The 22,919-nt window shown below is 38.2% G+C and overlaps 1 protein-coding gene and 1 pseudogene across 37 annotated transcripts in view; one reads left to right on the forward strand and one right to left on the reverse strand.

Moving 5' to 3' along the window:
• Window positions 1-22,919, forward strand: part of LOC143646594 (uncharacterized) — an 80,700-nt gene that overhangs the window by 6,165 nt on the left and 51,616 nt on the right. For 36 of the 37 annotated variants that reach the window (XR_013157524.1, XR_013157515.1, XR_013157529.1 and 33 more), the window contains one exon: window positions 13,235-13,390. The gene's annotated coding sequence lies outside the window, so the exon portion shown is untranslated. Of the gene's footprint in view, window positions 1-13,234; window positions 13,391-22,032; window positions 22,089-22,919 lie in introns of all 37 variants that reach the window. The other variant, XR_013157539.1, reaches the window with a different exon arrangement.
• The window catches only part of LOC143646305 (LIM domain-binding protein 2-like), a 64,516-nt pseudogene that overhangs the window by 1,958 nt on the left and 39,639 nt on the right, over window positions 1-22,919 (reverse strand).

A 22,919-nucleotide genomic window follows, 5' to 3' on the forward strand; every position in this document is an offset into this window, starting at 1 on the left:
GGAGGGAACTGCCTGAAAATGTAGAGCAGTGTTCCAGTAGCCGTGTTTCTTGAGGATGATTGAATAATGATATAGCTTTCACAATATGACTGTGTGATTGTGAAAACCTTGTGTCTGATGCTCCTTTTATCTACCTTGTCAAAAGATGAGTAGAACATATGGAATAAAAATAAATAATAGGGGGAACAAATGTTAAAATAAATTTAGTTTGAATGCTAATGAAAGCGAGGGGTAAGGGGTATGGTATGTATAATCTTTTTTTTTCTGTTTTCTTTTTATTTCTTTTTCTGAATTGCTGCAAATATTCTAAGAAATGATGAATATGCAACTAACTGATGATATTGTGAATTACTGATTATATATGTTAATGTTTTAGTTCATAGGAGCATCAGATACAAGGTTTTCACATTCACACAGTCAAATTGTGAAAGCTATATCATTATACAATCATCTTTAATGAACATGGCTACTGGAACACAGCTCTACGTTTTCAGGCAATTCCCTCCAGCCTCTCTATTACATCTTTTTTTTGAATTAATTAATATTTTTTAATACCAAAAAACACCAAACAAATGCAAACATTCGTAACGCTTGACGATTCCGTACTACATATATAATCAGTAATTCACAATATCATCACATAGTTGCATATTCATCATTATGATCATTTCTTGGAACAATTGCATCTATTCAGAAAAAGAGATAAAAAGACAACAGAAAAAAATTCATACATACTGTACCGCCATCCTTCCCCCTTAACTGATCACCAGCATTTCACTCTAAATTTATTTTAACATTTGTTCCCCCTATTATTCATCTTTATTCCATATGTTTTACTCATCTGTTGATAAGGTGGATAAAAGGAGCATCAGACACAAGGTTTTCACAATCACACAGTCACGCGGTGAAAGCTATATCATTATACAGTCATCTTCAAGAAACATGGCTACTGGAACACAGCTCTACATTTTCAGGCAGTTCCCTCCAGCCTCTCCACTACATCTTGACTAACTAGGTGATATCTATTTAATGTGTAAGAATAACCTCCAGGATAACCTCTCGACTCTGTTTGGAATCTCTCAGTCATTGACACTTTTTTTTGTCTCATTTCACTCTTTCCCCTGTTGGTCGAGAAGGTTTTCTCAATCCCCTGATGCTGAGTCTCAGCTTATTCCAGGATTTCTATCCCACGTTTCCAGGAAGACCCACACCCTGGAAGTCATGTCCAAGGTAAACAGGGGGAGGGTGGTGAGTTTGCTTGTTGTGTTAGCTGGAGAGAGAGGCCACATATGAACAACAAAAGAGGTTCTCTTGGGGGTGACTCTTAGGCCTAATTTTAAGTGGGCTTGACCTATCCTTTGTGGGGTTAAGTTTCATATGAAAAAACCCCAAGACTGGGGGCTCAGCCTATAGCTTTGATTGTCCACACTGCTTGTGAGAATATCAAGAATTTAATTTGGGGAAGTTGAATTTTCACCCTTTCTCACCATTCTCTGAAGGGGACTTTGCAAATACATTTTTATTCACTGTTCAAATCACTCTGGGATTTATCAGGGCATCACTCTGGACAAACCGACAAAATCTCATGTCCTGCTCAAGGTTTCATGTACTTATGGTGTTCAATTAAGCTATCTACATAAGTTATATTAGGAAATGCACTAGTCAAAATATAAATTTTGTACCAAATAAACATTTTTTGCTTTAGTCTCACACATAAGTTAAAATTTTAAAATATTTATTACTATCAATTTTCAGCACCCTGCAGTAATGACATTCCTATGTTCTTCCTCATGCAAAAACAATTTTTTAAATTTGTACATTTAGTCGCTATCATTATACACTCCAGGCATTCCTAGATTATACCATCTCAGTCTTTATCATCTATCTTTCTTTCTGATTTCATTTGTGCCCCAGCCCTCCTCCCTCTATCATTCTCACATTCAGCTTCATTCAGTGTTTTAACATAATTGTATTACAGTTAGGTAGTATTGTGCTATCCATTTCTGAGTTTTTATATTCAGTCATGTTGCATAATCTGTATCCCTTCAGCTCCAATTACCCAATATCTTATTCTATTTCTATCTCCTGATGGTCTCTGTTACCAACGAAATTCTCCAAGTTTATTCACTAATATCAGTTCATATCAGTGTGACCATACAGTATTTGTCCTTTTGTTTCTGGCTAACCTCACTCAGCATAATATCCTTAAGGTCCATCCATGTTGTTATATACTTCATAACTTTATTCTGTCTTACAGCTGCATAATATTCTATCGTATGTATACACCACAGTTTGTTTAACCACTCCTCTGTTGATGGACATTTTGGCTATTTCCATCTCTTTGCAATTGTAAATAATGTTGCTATAAGCATTGGTGTGCAAATGTCCACTTGTGTCCTTGCCCTCATGTCCTCCAAGTAGATCCCAACAATATTGCCAGGTCATATGGCAATTCTATATTCAGCTTTTTGAGGAACCGCCAAACTGCCTTTCACAGTGGTTGCACCATTTGACATTCCCACCAACAGTGAATAAGTGTGCCTCTTTCTCCGCATCCTCTCCAGCACTTGTCATTTTCTGTTTTATTGATAATGGCCATTCTGGTGGGTGTGAGATGATATCTCATTGTGGTTTTGATTTGCATTTTTCTAATGACCAGGGACGCTGAGCATCTCTTCATGTGCCTTTTGGCCATTTGTATTTCCTCTTCTGAGAAGTGTCTGTTCAAGTCTTTTTCCCATTTAGTAATTGGATTGGCTGTCTTTTTGTTGTTGAGTTGAACAATCTCTTTATAAATTCTAGATACTAGACCTTTATCTGATGTGTTGTTTCCAAATATTGTCTCCCATTGTGTAGGCTGTCTTTCTACTTTCTTGATGAAGTTCTTTGATGCACAAAAGTGTTTAATTTTGAGGAGTTCCCATTTCTTTCTTTCTTTCTTCAGTGCTCTTGCTTTAGGTGTAAGGTCTATAAAACCGCCTCCGATTATAAGATTTATAAGATATTTCCCTACATTTTCCTTTAACGTTTTATGAGCTTAGACCTGATGTTTAGATCTTTGATCCATTTTGAGTTAACTTTTGTATAGGGTGTGAGATACGGGTCCTCTTTCATCCCTTTGCATGTGTATATCCAGTTCTCTAGGCACCATTTATTGAAGAGACTGTTCTGTCCCAGGTGAGTTGGCTTGACTGCCTTATCAAAGATCAAATGTCCATAGATGAGAGGGTCTATATCTGAGCACTCTATTCGATTCCATTGGTCAACATATCTATCTTTATGCCAGTACCATGCTGTTTTGACCACTGTGGCTTCATAATATGCCTTAAAATCAGGCAGTGTGAGACCTCCAGCTTCATTTTTTTTTCCTCAAGATACTTTTAGCAATTCGGGGCACCCTGCCCTTCCAGATAAATTTGCTTATTGGTTTTTCTATTTCTGAAATTTCTGGATTTCAAATCAAAATTCTGGATTTTGATTGGTATTGTGTTAAATCTGTAAATCAATTTAGGTAGAATTGACATCTTAACTATATTTAGTCTTCCAATCCATGAACGTGGTATGCCCTTCCATCTATTTAGGTCTCCTGTGATTTCTTTTAACAGTTTCTTGTAGTTTACTTTGTATAGGTCTTTTGTCTCTTTAGTTAAATTTATTCCTAAGTATTTTATTCTTTTAGTTGCAATTGTAAATGGAATTCGTTTCTTGATTTCCCCCTGATTGTTCATTACTAGTATATAGAAACACTACAGATTTTTGAATGTTGATCTTGTACCCTGCCACTTTGCTGTACTCGTTTATTAGCTCTAGTAGTTTTGCTGTGGATTTTTCAGGGTTTTCGACATATAGTATCATATCATCTGCAAACAGTGATAGTTTTACTTCTTCCTTTCCAATTTTGATGCCTTGTATTTCTTTTTCTTGTCTAATTGCTCTGGCTAGAACTTCCAACACAATGTTGAATAACAGTAGTGATAGTGGACATCCTTGTCTTGTTCCTGCTCTTAGGGGGAGAGTTTTCAGTTTTTCCCCATTGAGGATGATATTAGCTGTGGGTTTTTCATATATTCCCTTTATCATTTTAAGGAAGTTCCCTTGTATTCCTATCCTTTGAAGTGTTTTCAACAGGAAAGGATGTTGAATTTTGTCAAATGCCTTCTCTGCATCAATTGAGATGATCATGTGATTTTTCTGCTTTGATTTGTTGACATGGTGTATTACATTAATTGATTTTCTTATGTTGAACCATCCTTGCATACCTGGGATGAATCCTACTTGGTCATGATGTATAATTCTTTTAATGTGTTGCTGGATTCAATTTGCTAGAATTTTCTTGAGGATTTTTGCATCTATATTCATTAGAGATATTGGTCTGTAGTTTTCTTTTTTTGTAATATCTTTGCCTGGTTTTGGTATGAGGGTGATGTTGGCTTCGTAGAATGAATTAGGTAGCTTTCCCTCCACTTCAATTTTTTTGAAGCCTCCTTCAATTTTTTTGAAGAGTTTGAGCAGGATTGGTACTAATTCTTTCTTGAATGTTTGGTAGAATTCACACGTGAAGCCATCTGGTCCTGGGCTTTTCTTTTCGGGGAGCTTCTTAATGACTGATTCAGTTTCTTTACTTGTGATTGGTTTGTTGAGGTCATCTGTTTCTTCTCGAGTCAATGTTAGTTGTTCATGCCTTTCTAGGAAGTTGTCCATTTCATCTACATTGTGTAATTTGTTAGCATAAAGTTGTTCATAGTATCCCTTCATTACTTCCTTTATTTCTGTGGGGTCAGTGGTTATGTCTCCTCTTCCATTTCTGATTTTATTTATTTGCATCCTCTCACTTCTTCTTTTTGCCAACCTCACTAAGGGTCCATCAATCTTATTGATTTTCTCATAGAACCAACTTCTGGTTTTGTTGATTTTCTCGATTGTTTTCATGTTCTCAATTTCATTTATTTCTGGTCAAATCTTCATTATTTCTTTCCTTTTGCTTGCTTTGGGGTTAATTTGCTGTTCTTTCTCTTGGTCACAAATTCTCTCAGTGAATTTTTGTCTGCAAATGTTTTAATTTCCCCCTCATTTTTGAAGGATGGTTTTGCTGGATATAGAATTCTTGGTTGGAAGTTTTTCTTGTTTAATTCAGAGTTTTTGCTCTTTCTTCTGTTTTGATATAGGCATTTAGGGCAATAAATTTCCCTCTTAGCACTGACTTTGCTGCATCCCATAAATTTTGATATGTTGTGTTTTCATTTTCATTTTCCTCGAGATATTTACTGATTTCTCTTGTAATTTCTTCCTTGACCCACTGGTTGTTTAAGAGTATGTTGTTGAGCCTCCATATATTTGTGAATTTTCTGGCACTCTGCCTATTGATTTCCAGCCTCATTCCTTTATGATCTGAGAAAGTGTTTTGTGTGATTTCAATCATTTTAAATTTATTGGGACTTGCTTTGTGACCCAGCATATAGTCTATCCTTGAGAATGATCCATGAGCACTTGAGAAAAAGGTGTATCCTGCTTTTTTGGGGTGTAATATTCTATATATGTCTGTTAAGTCTAGCTCATTTATTGTATTATTCAAATTCTCTGTTTCTTTATTGATCCTCTGTCTAGATGTTCTGTCCATTGACAAGAGTGGGGAATTGAAGTCTCCAACTATTATGGTAGATGTGTCTATTTCTCTTTTCAGTGTTTGCCTCATGTGTTTGGAGCATTCTGGCTTGGTGCATAAATATTTATGATTGTTATGCCTTCTTGTTGAATTGTTCCTTTTATTAATACATAGTGTCCTTCTTTGTCTCTTTTAACTGTTTTACATTTGAAGTCTAATTTGCCAGATATTAGTATAACTACTCCTGCTCTTTTCTGATTGTTATTTGCATGGAATATCTTTTCCCAACCTTTCACTTTCAACCTATGTTTATCCTGAGGTCTAAGATGCGTTTCCTGTAGACAGCATATAGATGGGTCCTGTTTTTTAATCCATTCTGCCAGTCTATGTCTTTTGATTGGGGAGTTCAATCCATTAACATTTAGTGTTATTACTGTATGGGCAATGCTTTCTTCTACCATTTTGCCTTTTGGATTTTATATGTCATATCTCATTTTTCTTCTTTTTACTTTTACTGATAGTCTTCATTTCTATACTCTTCTCCACACCTCTCTCTCCTGTCTTTTCTTATCTGTCTCTAGTGCTCCCTTTAGTATTTCTTGCAGAGCTGGTCTCTTGGTCACAAATTCTCTCAGTGAATTTTTGTCTGCAAATGTTTTAATTTCCCCTTCATTTTTGAAGGATGGTTTTGCTGGATATAGAATTCTTGGTTGGAAGTTTTTCTTGTTAGTATCTTAAATATATCATCCCACTGTCTTCTTGACTCCATAGTTTCTGCTGAAAATCTACACATAGTCTTATTGGGCTTCCCTTGTATGTGATGGATTGTTTTTCTCTTGCTGCTTTCAAGATTCTCTCTTTCTCTTTGACATCTGACATTCTGATTAGTAAATGTCTTGGAGTACGTCTATTTGGATCTATTCTCTTTGGGGTACTCTGCAGTTATTGGATCTGTAATTCTAAGTCTTTCATAAGAGTTGGGAAGTGTTCAGTGATAATTTCCTCCATTAGTTTTTCTCCTCCTTTTCCCTTCTCTTCTCCTTCTGGGACACCCACAACACGTATATTCATGTGCTTCATGTTGTCATTCAATTCCCTGAGTCCCTGCTCATATTTTTCCATTCTTTTCCCTATATTTTCTTTTGCTTGTCGGATTTCAGATGTCCTGTCCTCCAGTTCACTAATCCTATCTTTTGCCTCTTGAAATCTAACATTGTAGGTTTCCATTGTTTTTTTCATCTCTTCCACTGTGCCTTTCATTCCCATAAGTTCTGTGATTTGTTTTTTCAGACTTTTAATTTCTTCTTTTTGTTCATTTCTTGCCTTCTTTATATTCTTCCTGAATTCATTGATTTGATTTTTGATGAGATTTTCCATTTCTGTTCAAACATTCTGAATTAATTGTTTCAACTCCTGTATCTCATTTGAATTGTTGATGTGTTCCTTTGACTGGGCCATTTCTTCAATTTTCCTAGTGTGATTTTTATTTTTTGCTGGTGTCTGGGCATTTAATTACTTAATTAGTTTATTCTGGAGATTGTTTTCACTTTTTTCCCCTAGGATTTTCTTGCTGGATGACTTTGTTGTTTATCTCTTTTTTGACATTCAATTCATCTTATTCTAGTCCTCTAGCTTAGGTTTTGTTTAATAGATCAGAATTTTTCAGTTCTTGTGTTTTTTTGTTTGTTTGTTTCTTGCCCTGCCTGTATGGTGCCTTTTCCCTACCCCTTAGGAGGGTCCACTTAGGTATTATAGACCCCAGTCAGATTTTCCCAGACCAAACTAGTCTTCTCTCAGGAGGAAAGAGTCATCTGCGTCAGTTTTCCGTGAGGGTGAGACCTAGCAGATTAAAAGGTGTTCCTGTGTAGTCTCTGGACTCTGCGTTTTTCCTACCCTGCCCAGTATGTGGCGCTTTTCTGCCTGCAGGTCCCACCAGAATAAGGTGATGCGGTACCTTTAACTTCAGCAGACTCTCCCTGCTGGGGGCATGGTGAAGACAGAGGAGAGGTTGTAGGCTGCCTTTAATCACTTCCCTTTTCCAGACCATGGGGTCTGAATTCCTTGAGGGAGGGATTCCACCTCAGCTGTCCCCACCCCTCACCTGGGGAAGGCACAGCCTTCAGATAAGCTCTCAAACAAGACTGTTTCTGCCTGTGCTGGGACAGTGGAGGGTGAGAAGCCTTGCAGCTGTATCCAAAGGGTAATCAATCCATAGAAACATGGCCACAAAAGAGAAAAATAAAAATCCTTTTCAGAGCAGGACACCATTCCTCAGGTTTGCCAATCAAGAGCTTGAGTTGGTACATTGCTCTGTGTATCTCCAGGTCTGATGTGCCCTCTCCTTTCCTGCAGGGCCCAGACCTTTTCAGATAAAAAAAACCCTGTTTGTTTGTTTTTCTCTTTTTTCTTTTTCTGTCAGCCCTGCCCCCTCTGCACCAGGGCAAAAACCAGCGACCTCCACTTTTACTCCACGTTCAGCTGAGTTGGGGACCTATTTTTATTAGTCAGAATTTGTTAATTAATTCCACAATTGATGTTTGGTTGCGCTCAGCCCCTGCTGCTAGTAAAGTCTCTTTCCTTTCCCCTCTTGGAAGCAGCCTGTTTGGGAGGGGCACTGGCTGCTGCGGCTTGGGGAACTCACAGTTCTGGGGGCGGGGCTCATAGCTGGTCCAACTGGTCCAGACTGGGGTATGCTGTGTGTTTCGTCACTGACGTGGCCCCAACAGTTGTTCTGTACTGTTTCTGGCTATTTATTAGCTGCTCTGGAGGACGAACTAAATCCCACACCTTGCTAAGCCACCATCTTGGCTCCTCCCCTCCCATTCTAACTTTTTAATGTTGGAAGATTCTGTCACTAATATGGGGTAGGGAGATGGAACTATCTGATGTTCTGGAGAGGCTGGGCCCTCTAGGTTTTAGGACTTATCTGGTCCAGGGATCCATCTGGAGGTTGTAGGTTTCTGGACAGTTACACTACTGCATGGAACCCTTGTGGAATCTTTTATATTGCCCTAGGTGTTCTTTAGGATTGGCTGGAAACCCCTGGTTGGGGTTTGGTGAGTTATGATTGATAGCAATGTCTAACTGAAACTCATGTAAGAGCAACCTCCAGAGTGGCCTCTCAACTCTATTTGAACTGTCTTTGCCATTGATACTTTATTAGTTACACTTCTTTTCCTCTTTTGGTCAGAATGGAATTGTTGATCCCACAGTGCCAGGGCTGGACATATCCCTGGGAGTCATCTTCCATGCTGCCAGGGAGACTTTCACCCCTGGATGTCATGTCCCACATAGAGGGGAGGGCAATGATTTCAGAGTTGGACTTAGAGAGTGAGGCCACATCTGAGCAACAAACGAGGTCCTTTGGAAGTAACTCTTAGGCATACCTATAGGTAGGCTAATCTTCTCCCCTACCAACATTAGCTTCAGAAGAGTAAGCCTCAGGATCAAGGGTATGGTCTATTGATTTGGGTGTCCCTAAAATTTGACACAGTATCAGGGGATTCCCTGATGGTAAGGTTTAATGGTTCCATATTTTTTCTCCCATCCCTCAAGGGACTTTGCCAATACTTTTTGATTATCTGCTTGATATGCTCTAGAATGTATCTAGGCATTACATTAATCTATATAGGATTAAAAGACCTCTTTCTTATTCTGGACTCCCTGTGTTTCAGTTGTACAGATGAGCTATACAGATAGGTTGAGTCAGATTATGTGTTACAGAAAATTTCAATTCCAGACAAAATAAATCTTTCTTCCTTTCATCTCAAAGAGTATGAGGGGTTCTGAAATATAGACTGTGTCTTCCTTACACCTGTGTTCTGAATTACTTGAACCCCAACATGATCAGCTTTGTTCTTATCTCTAAATATCAGGTTATATATATATATATATATATATATATATAGATTATATAAATAAAAATATGTTTTATATATATGAATATATAACAGCCTCTTGAAATCCAGAAATAATGATTACCACTCTGAACTTAATGAGTCTGTTATAAAAGCTTACAATCTAACAAAACAATCCTGTTTTGCTACAAGCATTTTCTAAAGTAGACCATATCGTTGTGGTTTTGTTTCTGGCTTATTTTGCCTCACCAAATGTCCCACATGTTCATTCACATCGTTGCATGCCTCACGACTTCATTCCTTTTTGTGGCAGCATAACCTTCATTCATAAATATACACCATCATTTGCCAATCTACTTCTCAGTCAGTGAATCCTTCTGCCGCCTGCATTCATCAGGCATTGTGTATAATGCCCAAAGTCCACAGTCCATCAACACTCTCAATTTTAGGTAATTTCATTGTTCTCAAGAGAAAGAAAACCAATAAATACACTTTCGCCAAATAGGAAATCTAAACCTCCTCTTAACTCTTGCCCCTCCCCCGTTATTTACCTCTGCTGGCAACTGTTTCTTTTTGTTTTTTTACATGGGCAGGCACCAGGAATCGAACCCGGTTCCTCTGGCAAGCATTCTTGCCTGCTGAGCCACCTTGGCCCGCCCATGGCAACTGTTTCTTAATGTTTGTTTCTCTGGGCATAACTTATGACAAAGTTAGCCTTGAGAAAAGATGACTGAAAGCACAGAGCTAAGGGAGTACGTGCAGGAATGTGCATAATTGCTTCAGTTGGAAGAGTTGGGGGATATTGGAAATTGGGAAAGCGTTACTCTTAAAATTGGGTGTATTTGGGTTTATCTTGTTTGGAGTCCATTAAGTTTCTGGTATGTGCGTATTCGTGTCTTTTGTTAAATTTGGAAAGTTTTCAGCCATTTTCTTTTTTTGAGTAGTTTCTGTGCTCCTTTCTCTCTTTTCCCTTTGGGGCTCCCACAGTGTGTATATTGATATGCTTGATGGTGTCCTACAGTCTTACAGGCTCTGCTCACTTTTCTTCATTCTTTTTTTCTTTCTGCTGCTGAGACTGAATAATTTTGTTTGTCTGAACTTCAGATTGACTGCTTCTTTCTTTTGCCCGCTCCAATCTGCTGTTGAACCTGTCTAGGGAATTTTAAATTTCTATTATTGTGATCTTCAGCTCTGTTTGGTTCTCTTTCATGATTTATATCATTTTTTTTTTACATTCTTTGTGTTTATCTGTTGTTTTCCTGATTTCCTTCAGTTCTTTGTGTATATTTAGCACCATTTTTAAAGGCTTTGCCTGGTAGGTTCAACCTCTGGTCTTCCTTATTGATAGCTTATAATTCTTTATTTTGGTCCTTGCGTAAGCCATTGTTTCCTGTTTCTTAGTGTGTTTTGTAATCTTTAGTTGCAACCTAAACATTTTAATATTTTTAAATGTTATCTCTGAAATTTAGACATGGAGGTATTCGTTCCTTAGCATATCCTGCTAGTATTGTGATAGAGATTTCCTTTAATTCCAAGAACTAACAAAAAAAAAAAAAGAAGAGAAAAAAGAAACACTCTTTCTCAGTCCAAGAAACACACTTGGCCTGTGCAAGTGCTGTACTTGAGTCTTCTGTCCTAACAATAGGTTAAGAGAATAGCCTGAGACAAAAGCACTGGTTCCTCCTCAGTCTTTTCTAGGCATGCATCTTTTTCTGGGCATGTGCTTAGTGGCCTTGGAAATACCCGCATTTACATGAATCCTAAGATCCCCTCCCTAGAAACCATGTTTCCTTACAGTCCTAGGCACTGTGCTTTATCACCATAGCCAGCAAAACTTTGCCCCAGGCAGCTGTGATTTGGCTGTTCTACAGTATTCTGAAGGAGCCCTGTGGTCTGTTTTCTACATGCAGGACAATTTTGGGATGGTGAATCTCTGACGGGTGTCCTGATTCAATCTTTCAGGCTACCACCGGACAAATTGACACAGACATACATGCTCCCAGTATGTGCAGGAGGGTTACTTACTGTGCTTCCTCTGGAACCTGTACCGGGAGCAGAGGCCAGTTCCATGCCAAGCCAGTGAGGGATTGGGTTAGGGGCCAGCCAGGGTGTGATGAGACCCTACCATTTTTGAGTTGCCTTTTTCTTGATTTGGCGCTTGTCCTGCTACTGCACCCCTTTAACTGTTTTCTGGAGTTTTGAGAAAAATAGTTCTACCAGTTCTTGTTTGTTGCTTAATGCTTCTGTGCTGGGACAGAGTCCTGGGGTACTGCCACCCTGATGACTAGAAATCTCCCTCCAGTACTGCTAAAAGTCTATAAAATTTTTGGAGAGCAGAAATCTCTGTTTTCCCTTCACCTTCTTCGTTTCCCAGGCCGGTCTCACAAAACTTAGTAAATTTGAAATTCTCATTAAATATCAAACCAGATTGTCTTTAGGTCTTGTAAGGCAGTTGGAATTCTGCAGGCTATAGGGGACTGTGCTTCAATCTACCAAATGGTTGATGGTAAATTAACACTGATGCTTGGCAAGAGCTTAAAGCCTGCAATGGGGCTGCTGTGGTCTAAAAGGTGAAAGAAGGGGGCAGGGCGAAGGGAGGTTGGAGGGTGGGAAGGGCTGGCCAGTTACCTAGACAGGGTGTACTGGGGGGTCATACTTTGTTGTTGTTCTTTAATTTTTTTAAAAATTTATTTATTAATTAAAAAAATTGAGAACAAACAAAAACATTAATGTATCATTCCCTTCTACATATGTTATCAGTAATTCTCGATATCATCACATAGTTGCATATTCATTTCTTAGAACATTTGCACCAATTCAGAAAAATAAATAAAAAGACAACAGAAAAAGAAATAAAATGATAATAGAAAAAAAAGATTATACATACCATACTCCTTACCCCTCACTTTCATTTATCACTAGCATTTCAAACTAAATTTACTTTAACATTTGTTCCCCCTATTCCTTATTTTTATTCCGTATGTTCTACTCATCTGTTGACATGGTAGATAAAAGGAGCATCAGACACAAGGTTTTCACAATCACACAGTCACATTGTGGAAGCTTTATCATTATTTAATCATCACCAAGAAACATGGCTACTGGAACACAACTCAACATTTTCAGGTAGTTCCCTCCAGCCTCTCCACTACATCTTGAATAACAAGGTGATATCTACTTAATGCGTAAGAATAACCCCCAGGATAACCTCTCCACTCTGATTGGAATCTCTCAACCACTGACACTTAGTCTCATTTCACTCTTCCCCCTTTTGATCGAGAAGGTTTTCTCAATCCCTTGATGCTGGGTCTCAGCTCATGCTAGGGTTTTTCTCAATCCCTTGGTGCTGAGTCTCAGCTCATTCCAGGATTTCTGTCCCACGTTGCCAGGAAGGTCCAAAGCCCTGAGAATCATGTCCCACGTAGACAGGGGGAGGGTGGTGAGTTTGCTTGCTGTGTTGGCTGGAGAGAGAGGCCACATCTGAGCAACAAAAGAGGCTCTCTTGGGGGTGACTCTTAGACCTAAATTTTAAGTAGGCTTGACCTATCCTTTGCAGGGTTTAGTTTCATATGAAAAAACCCCAAGACTGGGGGCTCAGCCTATATGGGTCTTGATTTTACGGAAGGATAAAAGGACCCGGAATGAATCAGATTTTCAGCTCATACCTAATGCTCAACGAACTCGCAAGAGACTGATGTACGTGTTAGAATATACTTTATTGAGTTTATCAGGAGGATCTGTTTCTAAGGCTGGAATTCTCATGTTTGCTTTCTAGGAAACTCAAGGAATCTGGAAGAAGAAGAAGCAGTCAATCAGAAGGTAGCTTGGTGAGCATGGACTCAGAACAAAGGGAAGTAGAAAGTTTGATGTGGGTGATGATGGCGCCTCAGTAACCCTCCCAGTTCATTACGTGGCACGGCCTGCCTTGGAGGTCAGTACTCTTGCCTCTGCACAGTACTCTTGCCCCTGCCCTAGGCCAAAGCTATTGAATGGGCCCTGGTGAGATCTCTATCTCAAGCTCCCTTGTATGTAATACAACTGGTTAAATTACAGGGTTTTTTTTTCAGTTACAGTCAAGCCCAGTATTGCCTTTACAAGGCTACACATTTACTATATTTACAATCAAGTCATTGAATTTCATTCTTTAGTCACACATTTCTGTATTATTTCATTGGTTATATTGTTTTGTCATTTTTGCTTATGATCCGTTCATCTATTACTTTTCTCTAAACTTAAAACTAAAAAATGACTGTGCTAAGCTCTGTGTTATGAACTGCTTCATGGAGTATTTACAACAGCCCAATGTAAATAGCACTCTTATCCCTTAGAAATGATAAATTTGTTTGTCTAAGGTTATGTATTCAATGAATTGTAGGCCTAGGAATCATTCCCAGTGGTCTGCTTCTAAAACCCACATTCTTAACCATTGTGGAAACTGCTATATCAGTAACATTTTTTTCTTATGACAGTGGCAACACTTATTAATAGAGGAATTAGAAAATACAGTTACTTTTTTTAAAAAAGAAAAAAAACCTCAGCCACTTTGATTCTTTCTAGAATTCTTTCTAGAATGTGTGGCTATAAATTATCCCTTTAGTTTAACAAAATGGGATCATATCATAGATAAGGATTAATAAACCATTCTCTAAATTTAACTCATCCAATAATCTTTTTCACTTATTGTTTGAAATTTTATTTTTGTCAAAGTAGTATATGTACGCAGCTTTAAAAGTCAAGTAGTGTTATAGGACTTATAATGAGAAACAGAAATTCCCTACCCCATCCTGGCCATCTCTAGCCCCTCTCCTTCCTACTCTTCTAGTTTTTTCTTTTGTCTATGCATCCATATTTCTAAATGGTAGCTTGGATAGCTATTTTTTGATTTTTAACTTTTAGACATTATTTGTTGACTTTTTCTGAAGTCGGTGAAGACTTAGCTTTCCTGTGTCCCTGGACCTTTACACATTTCCATTCTGCCATCTTTCCAATATAACCATATTACCATTTGAGGTTAAGTCAAATTATCTAGTGTTTACATTATTGTGACAATATGAATATTGCTCATTGTTGAGTTAGGCAATACCCTGTATCTTCTCTTTATTGTATAAGCCCACTCCCCGGAAATAGCCTCAGGTTTTTAAATTAAGTTTTTTGCATACCTTTTATGGGTTGAATTGTGTTCCCTCAAAAGATGGGCTGAAGTCCTAACCCTCAGTGCCTCAGAATGTGACCTTATTTGGAAATAGGGTCGTTGCAGGTGGATTTAGTTAAGTTGAGGTCAAACAGGATGAGGGTGAACCCTAATCCAATGTGATTGGTGTCCTTTTTAAGGAGAGGGAACTTTGAGCACAGGAAAGAGGATGGTCACGTGCTGATGGAGGCAGGGGTTGATGTGCTGTCGCTGCAAGCCAAGGAATGCCAAGCATTGCCAGCAAACCATCAGAAGCTAGGAAGGGGCAAGGAAAGATCCTCCTCTACAGATCAGAGGGAGTTTGGCTCTGCTGACATATTGATCTTGGACTTCTAGCTTCCAAAACTATGAGACGATACATTTCTGTTGTTTTAAAGCCATCAGATTTGTGGTACTTTATTATAGCAGTTCTAGGAAACTAAGACAAGCTCCCTTGCTAATTTTCCCCCACCGCTCCAAAAGGCCTGTATATGCCCTGCCATATTTTTGTCCATATGGTCAAACCTAACAGATTGCCTATCAATTCTACTTTTTTTTTTTCTGGAAATCTCCTTGGAGTCCTTCATGCTCTAGGTCTAATCTACACTGTTTTCTATGTTTACTCCACAGCTGTCTTCTAGGGCTTCTTACCAGCCACATCCATGCTTCTATATTTGGTCTCCTACTGCCTGGATCTTTGGTATTTCTCCTTCTTGTTTTGCTCCTGCATTTGGGTCAACCACGTCATCTAATAGCTTCTAGAGAACGTGTCCATGGGAGATAAACTTCATGCTACCATATCTTTCTGAAATATCTGTTCTTCCCTCATATTAGATTGATGGCAAGCTGGGCTTCGAATTCTAGTTTGGAAATACTTTTCCTTAGAATTTTTTTTTCTCTCTCTTTTTTTTTATTAATTAAAAAAAGAATTAACAAAACAATTAGAAATCATTCCATTCTACATGTACAATCAGTAATTCTTAATAACATCATATAGTTGCATATTCATCATTTCTGAGTACATTTGCATCGATTTAGAAAAAGAAATAAAAAGACAACAGAATAAGAATTAAAACAATAATAGAAAGAAAAAAAAAACAAGAAACAAAAAACCTATACCTCACATGCAGCTTCATTCAGTGTTTTAACATAATTGCATTACAACTGGGTAGTATTGTGCTGTCCATTTCTGAGTTTTTATATCCAGTCCCGTTGTACAGTCTGTATTCCTTCAGCTCCAATTACCCCTTCTCTTTTTTTCTTTTTTTTTAATTAACGGAAAAAAAGAAATTAACCCAACATTTAGAAATCATACCATTCTACATATGCAATCAGTAATTCTTAACATCATCACATAGATGCATGATCATCATTACTTAGTACATTTGCATCGGTTTAGAAGAACTAGCAACATAACCGAAAAAGATATAGAATATTAATATAGAGAAAAAAATAAAAGTAATAATAGTAAAATCAAAACAAAACAAAACAAAACAAAACAAAAACCTATAGCTCAGATGCAGCTTCATTCAGTGTTTTAACATGATTACTTTACAATTAGGTATTATTGTGCTGTCCATTTTTGAGTTTTTGTATCTAGTCCTGTTACACCGTCTGTATCCCTTCAACTCCAATTGCCCATTATCTTACCCTGTTTCTACCTCCTGCTGGACTCTGTTACCAATGACATATTCCAAATTTATTCTCGAATGTCTGTTCACATCAGTGGGACCATACAGTATTTGTCCTTTAGTTTTTGGCTAGACTCACTCAGCATAATGTTCTCTAGGTCCATCCATGTTATTACATGCTTCATAAGTTTATCCTGTCTTAAAGCTGCATAGTATTCCATCGTATGTATATACCACAGTTTGTTTAGCCACTCTTCTGTTGATGGAGATTTCGGCTGTTTCCATCTCTTTGCAATTGTAAATAACGCTGCTATAAACATTGGTGTGCAAATGTCTGTTTGTGTCTTTGCCCTTAAGTCCTTTGAGTATATTCCCAGCAATGGTATTGCTGGGTCGTGTGGCAATTCTATATTCAGCTTTTTGAGGAACCGCCAAACTGCCTTCCACAGTGGTTGCACCCTTTGACATTCCCACCAAGAGTGGATAAGTGTGCCTCTTTCACCGCATCCTCTCCAGCACTTGTCATTTTCTGTTTTGTTGATAATGGCCATTCTGGTGGGTGTGAGATGATATCTCATTGTGGTTTTGATTTGCATTTCTCTAATGGCCAGGGATATTGAGCATCTCTTCATGTGCCTTTTGACCATTTGTATTTCCTCTTCTGATAGGTGTCTGTTCAAGTCTTTTTCCCATTTTGTAATTGGGTTGGCTGTCTTTTTGTTGTTGAGTTGGACAATCTCTTTATAAATTCTGGATACTAGACCTTTATCTGATATGTCGTTTCCAAATATTGTCTCCCATTGTGTAGGCTGTCTTTCTACTTTCTTGATGAAGTTCTTTGATGCACAAAAATGTTTAATTTTGAGGAGTTCCCATTTATTTATTTCCTTCTTCAGTGCTCTTGCTTTAGGTTTAAGGTCCATAAAACCGCCTCCAGTTGTAAGATCCATAAGATATCTCCCAACATTTTCCTCTAACTGTTTTATGGTCTTAGACCTAATGTTTAGATCTTTGATCCATTTTGAGTTAACTTTTGTATAGGGTGTGAGAGATGGGTCTTCTTTCATTCTTTTGCATATGGATATCCAGTTCTCTAGGCACCATTTATTGAAGAGACTGTTCTGTCCCAGGTGAGTTGGCTTGACTGCCTTATCAAAGATCAAATGTCCATAGATGAGAGGGTCTATATCTGAGCACTCTATTCGATTCCATTGGTCGATATATCTATCTTTATGCCAATACCATGCTGTTTTGACCACTGTGGCTTCATAATATGCCTTAAAGTCAGGCAGCGCGAGACCTCCAGCTTCGTTTTTTTCCTCAAGATGTTTTTAGCAATTCGGGGCACCCTGCCCTTCCAGATAAATTTGCTTATTGGTTTTTCTATTTCTGAAAAATAAGTTGTTGGGATTTTGATTGGTATTGCATTGAATCTGTAAATCAATTTAGGTAGGATTTCCTTAGAATTTTAAAAGCATTGGTTCACTGTTTCTAACTTCCAAGTGTTGTTGATAAGTCCAGTTTTGTTCTCTTTCTTGATTCTATGGATATTACCAGTTTTTCCCCTCCTATGTAAATTACCTGTTTTCTATCACCCCATGGCTAAACCTCATTTTCTGTGGTTCCACTAAAAGATGTTGGAGCCCAAGTAATAACTCTTTCTTAATTTTTTTTCTCCTTTTGTCCTCTATTTTTATTATATTGCCTGAGTGATTTCATTAACTTTATCTTCTTATCCTTTTTATTGAATTTTTCATTTCAACTCTCTCTTATTCACTGATTGCTTCTTTTCACATATAACATTCCTGTTCCTGTTTAATATATTTCTTCTCTCTGCTCTCCAAGTAAAGTTATTATAGCTTTTTAATGTTTTCATCTCTTTTTTCAATTTCTTTTTTAAAAGCTTTTTAAACAAACATTACCCCTTTATTTTCCTTCTTAAATCGTTTCCTCTGAATCCCATTCATCACCCTTTTTTCCCTGTTGTGTTTGGGTATGTGTTGTTCCTGGAGATTGTCCAACAACAGAGATGTTTGACCTTTGGCTGTGTATTTATATTTAAGAATAAGGCCATAAGCAGAGCAAATTGAAAACTCCGTGTGCATGGGTGGGGCTTGTTGATTGATGGGCTTCACTCCAAGGTGAATGGAGCAAGCAGGTGTTTTCAATTGGGTATCCCCCAAATGTCAGAATCCTTAGACTCTGTGTGCTGTGGCTGCAAGCCAAGGGCTATTCAGTTTTTCCAGAGAAGAATTCTCCAATCTCCAATTCAGGAAATATTCCTATGGCTACCACTGTTGATGTTATGGCAGCAAGACAAGTTGAATAGGATTGTGGACCCAACATTTAGTGTGCATATTTTCATCTGGTCTTTTGGTTTTCGGCCCAGTGCTCACCCTTACCTTCAGCTCTGCCTGGTGTCCCTGAGTTGGTGGTTCTCAGATTCGCTTTCTTCAGAGAATAAACCCTCTGGTATCCCAAGGGGGCTTGTTGCCAGGCTAGAAAATGTTGGGATAGAGCTATGTGAGTTTAACTGCTTTATATACAGACTTCTAACCAATTTCCCTGTTTTCGGATCCATGCCTTTCTCCCTCCATCTGAGGTTCCTTCAAGTCCTGAATTTTACTGGGGATCAGGAGGTTGAACTGTTACTCCTTTAATTTATATTCTCCTCTTCAGCTTCCTTCACTCTGGAACTTAGTTTCCACTCCATCTCCAAACAATTGTTGACTGCTCTAATATGCTGTGGTCTTGTCCTCTTTTTTCTTATGGGCTTATGCCATTTTTATTCCCTTACTTTCACCTTAGTGGGGTTTGGAGATAAATCCATGTGGGTATGCATGTATGCATGTGTATATGTGTATTCCAATCTGCCATATTTGACGAAAAGTCTAATTCATTACATTTGATTGTTCTTAATCGAGTTCTCAAAAAGTAACCCTAATTTTAATCCTGAAGGTACTTTGCTGTATTTTTTTAATGAATTTTCCTTTGCAAAACTGGTTAATATATTGAACAAATATACCAGACTAAATCAGTTATTATAAACAGGCTGTGATTTCTAACCATCTTAAAAACAAAACCTTCTCTTGACCCCACATTCCCATCTAGCAATTGCTGCATTTTCTTATGCCCTGTGATGGGCGGAAAAATGCCCCTTCCCTCTCCACATACATTCACTGCTTAATCTGGATTAAATTAAGGATCTTGAGAGGAGGAGTTTATCCTGGATTATCCAGGTGAGCCCCAAATTCCATCACAAGTACCTTATTAAGAGAGACGCAGTGCGAGATCCGATGCACACAGATGAGGAGGGGGAACTGAGACCACCAGCTGAGATTGGAGTGATGCAGCCACAAATCAAGGAATGCTGGCAGCCATCAGAACTCAGAAGAGGCAAAGAATGGACCCTCCCCTAGAGCTTCCATAGGGGCGCAGCCCTGCGCCCTTAATTTTGAACTTCTAGCCTTGAGAGCTATGAGAATATAAATTTCTGTTGCAAACCACCCACCTAATCTGTGATAACTGGCACACGAGCCCTAGGAAGCGAAGACATTATCCTTTACAGCAGAACTCTTCTGTGAAGTTGTGTAAGCTTGCTTTCTCTAAAGTCTTCTCCTCCGTTCTTGTTTCCCCAACTTTATATGTTGAGCATTTTTTTATTTACAAAAAAGTTGAAAGATTAGAGCAATGAGCAACTGAATACTGTCTGCCTAGATCCAAAAGTTGTCAATGGTTTGCCCCATTTGTTTTATCTTTATATACTCCAGCATGCATCTCCTAAGAATAAAGGGCTTCTACAAATCCACAGTATCTAGGTAAATTAAAAAATTTTTTAAAATGTAATAAACTAAAAAATAATTCTCTAACATCTAATACTAAATCTATGTTCAAACATCCTTCATTATCCTCCAGATATCTTTTATGTCCAAGCAGAGTTTGTGTGTGATTATTAACGCCTTTTAGTTGCTTTCAATCTAAAAAAAGATCTCTCTCTTGTGTTGTTTTTAACCACTTTGACCTTTTGAAGAGTTCAGACCACCTTTTTGGGGGATGGGCTGGAGGGGGCGTGGTGCATGGTCCGGGAATCAAACCCAGGTCTCCTGCATGGCAGGTGAGCATTGTTTTGTTTTTGTTTTTTTACATATATAATCAGTGATTCTTAATATCATCACATAGTTGCATATTCATCATGTCTTAGAACATTTGCATTGATTTAGAAAAAGAAAAAAAAGACAACAGAAAAAGAAATAAGATGATAACAGAGAAAAAAAGATTATACATACCATACCCCTTTCCCCTCGCTTTCATTTACCACTAGCATTTCAAACTAAATTTATTTTAACATTTTCCCCCTATTATTTATTTTTATTCCATATGTTCTACTCTTCTGTTGATATGATAGATAAAAGGAGCATCAGACACAAGGTTTTCACATTCACAGAGTCACATTGAGAAAGCTATATCATTGTTCAATCATCATCAAGAAACATGGCTACTGGAACACAGCACTACATTTTCAGGCAGTTCCCTCCAGCCTCTCCACTACATCTTGAACAATAAGGTGATATCTACTTAATGCGTAAGAATAACCTCCAGGATAACCTCTTGACTCTGTTTGGAATCTCTCAGCCATTGACACTTTGTCTCATTTCACTCTTCCCCCTTTTGGTTGAGAAGGTTCTCTCAATCCCTTGATGTTAATTCTCAGCTCATTCTAGGGTTTTTCTCAGACCCTTGATGTTGAGTCTCAGCTCATTCCAGGATCTCTGTCCCATGTTGCCAGGAAGGTCCACACCCCTGGGAGTCATGTCCCACGCAGAGAGTGGGAGGGTGGTGAGACTGCTTATCGTGTTGGCTGGAGAGAAAGGCCACATCTGAGCAACAAAAGAGGCTCTCTTGGGGGTGACTCGTAGGCCTAAGTTTTTACTAGACTTGACCTATCCTTTGTGGGGTTGTTTCATATGAACAAACCCCAAAACTGGGGGCTCAGCCTATAGCTTTAGTTGTCTACACTGCTTGTGAGAATATCAAGAATTCAACTTGGGGAAGTTGAATTTCTCCCCGCTCAGGTGAGCATTGTTTTCTGCCACTGAGCCACCTGTGCACCTTCAGTCACTTTTTTTACAAGTGGCACACACTCTGGATTTGCCTGATTGTGTCCTGTCGATGTCATTTAATCCATTCCGCCATCTGCTCTAGCTCCTGAATTCTGGAAGTTGGGGCTAGAGGAACTTTTTTTTCTTTCTCCACAGTATCAGCACCCTCTGAAATACTCTGAATTTTCCCTCAGTAGTTGTTAAGTATCTGTTCTCCCCTCTAGGATGACAGCTCCACGAGGTTATCAGTGTGCATCTATTTGGTTACCAACCCGAGGGTGGGACTCCATTACGTTCAGTGACTCAGCCTGTTTCAATACTATTTAACATTTGTTGAGCAATTGCTGTAGTAATTCACCCCCTTTCTTAGGATATCTGTATCATATATTTTAAAGCCTCAAATGCACCAAACTGTATTTATTCCGTACTCATACTTGAGGTTTGTCTGGGTATAGAATTGTTTATTGGAAATGATTTTCCCTCAGTACTTTGAAGGCTTGTGTTATCTCCCTTCCAGCCTTGCCGATGAGAAGTTCAGATCCATTCGTATGCTTGGTCTGTTGTACATCACCAAGTTCTCTTTGTATGTGACCTGTTTCCCTCTTCCCATCTTCATTAGCTCTGCCTCTTTATTGTCAGAAGCTGATAGCTTGATCTTTCTTCTGTTTTCTAGGAGCTCTGATCCCACAGATATTGTAGAGATTGTTGGAGGTGGGAAGGGTTATAAAGGTAAGGTAACAGACAGATCAAGCTTATTAGTTGGCGGCTTGATAATATGGTCATTAATACAGTTTATTATTAGCACACTTATCTGTAAAGCATGCAAAAAATACAGCTCTTTATAACACATTGAGTCACTCTGTCTTTACAAGTGTAGAAGAGCATATTCATAGGCAAATGGACAAATTAGTTCTTTTATAAAGTTTCATACAAATACACTGGAATTGTACCCAAAAGAAAAGTAGTTGAAGACTTGACAAAATAATATACAGGAAATACAGTATGAAAAGAAAGAACAGTCAGTTAAGGTACTATATATATAAAAAACCTCAAAACACAAAAAGAGTTTCAAATGTATTAAACTGCTCACAACATCAATGGATTATATGGCTTGAAAATTTTTGAATGAACAGCAATTTTACAAAAGCATGCTTTCTCAAGGGGTCAAATGCCTTTCTTCACATAAAAATCTGCCTTCATTTCTTTGATGACAAAAAGGATATTTCTTCTTTTGGCACTTGAGCTAAATTACCCCCAGATCAATGGACATCAGCCTCACCATAAATTACCTTGCTGGCCCCTTAGAACTGCTACCCAATGAAAGAAAACATGGAGGCAAAAATAAGGTACATTTAACTTACATTCCCCAAACGATTTTTTTTCTTTTCTTTTTACTGAAACAAGAAATTTTCAGATGCAAGTCTAAAAGCAGAAAACATTTTTGCGACATTAAAGTCATCCATATTCAGGTTTGGCATAAATAAATGAGATCCTGAGCACTGAGGATGTACTGACAATATGGCCTTCATTTGTTACATGAAAAAGAAATTCAACACAGAC

This window comes from Tamandua tetradactyla, chromosome 9 (genome assembly GCF_023851605.1).
Source record: "Tamandua tetradactyla isolate mTamTet1 chromosome 9, mTamTet1.pri, whole genome shotgun sequence".
Classification (NCBI taxonomy): Eukaryota; Metazoa; Chordata; class Mammalia; order Pilosa; family Myrmecophagidae; genus Tamandua; species Tamandua tetradactyla.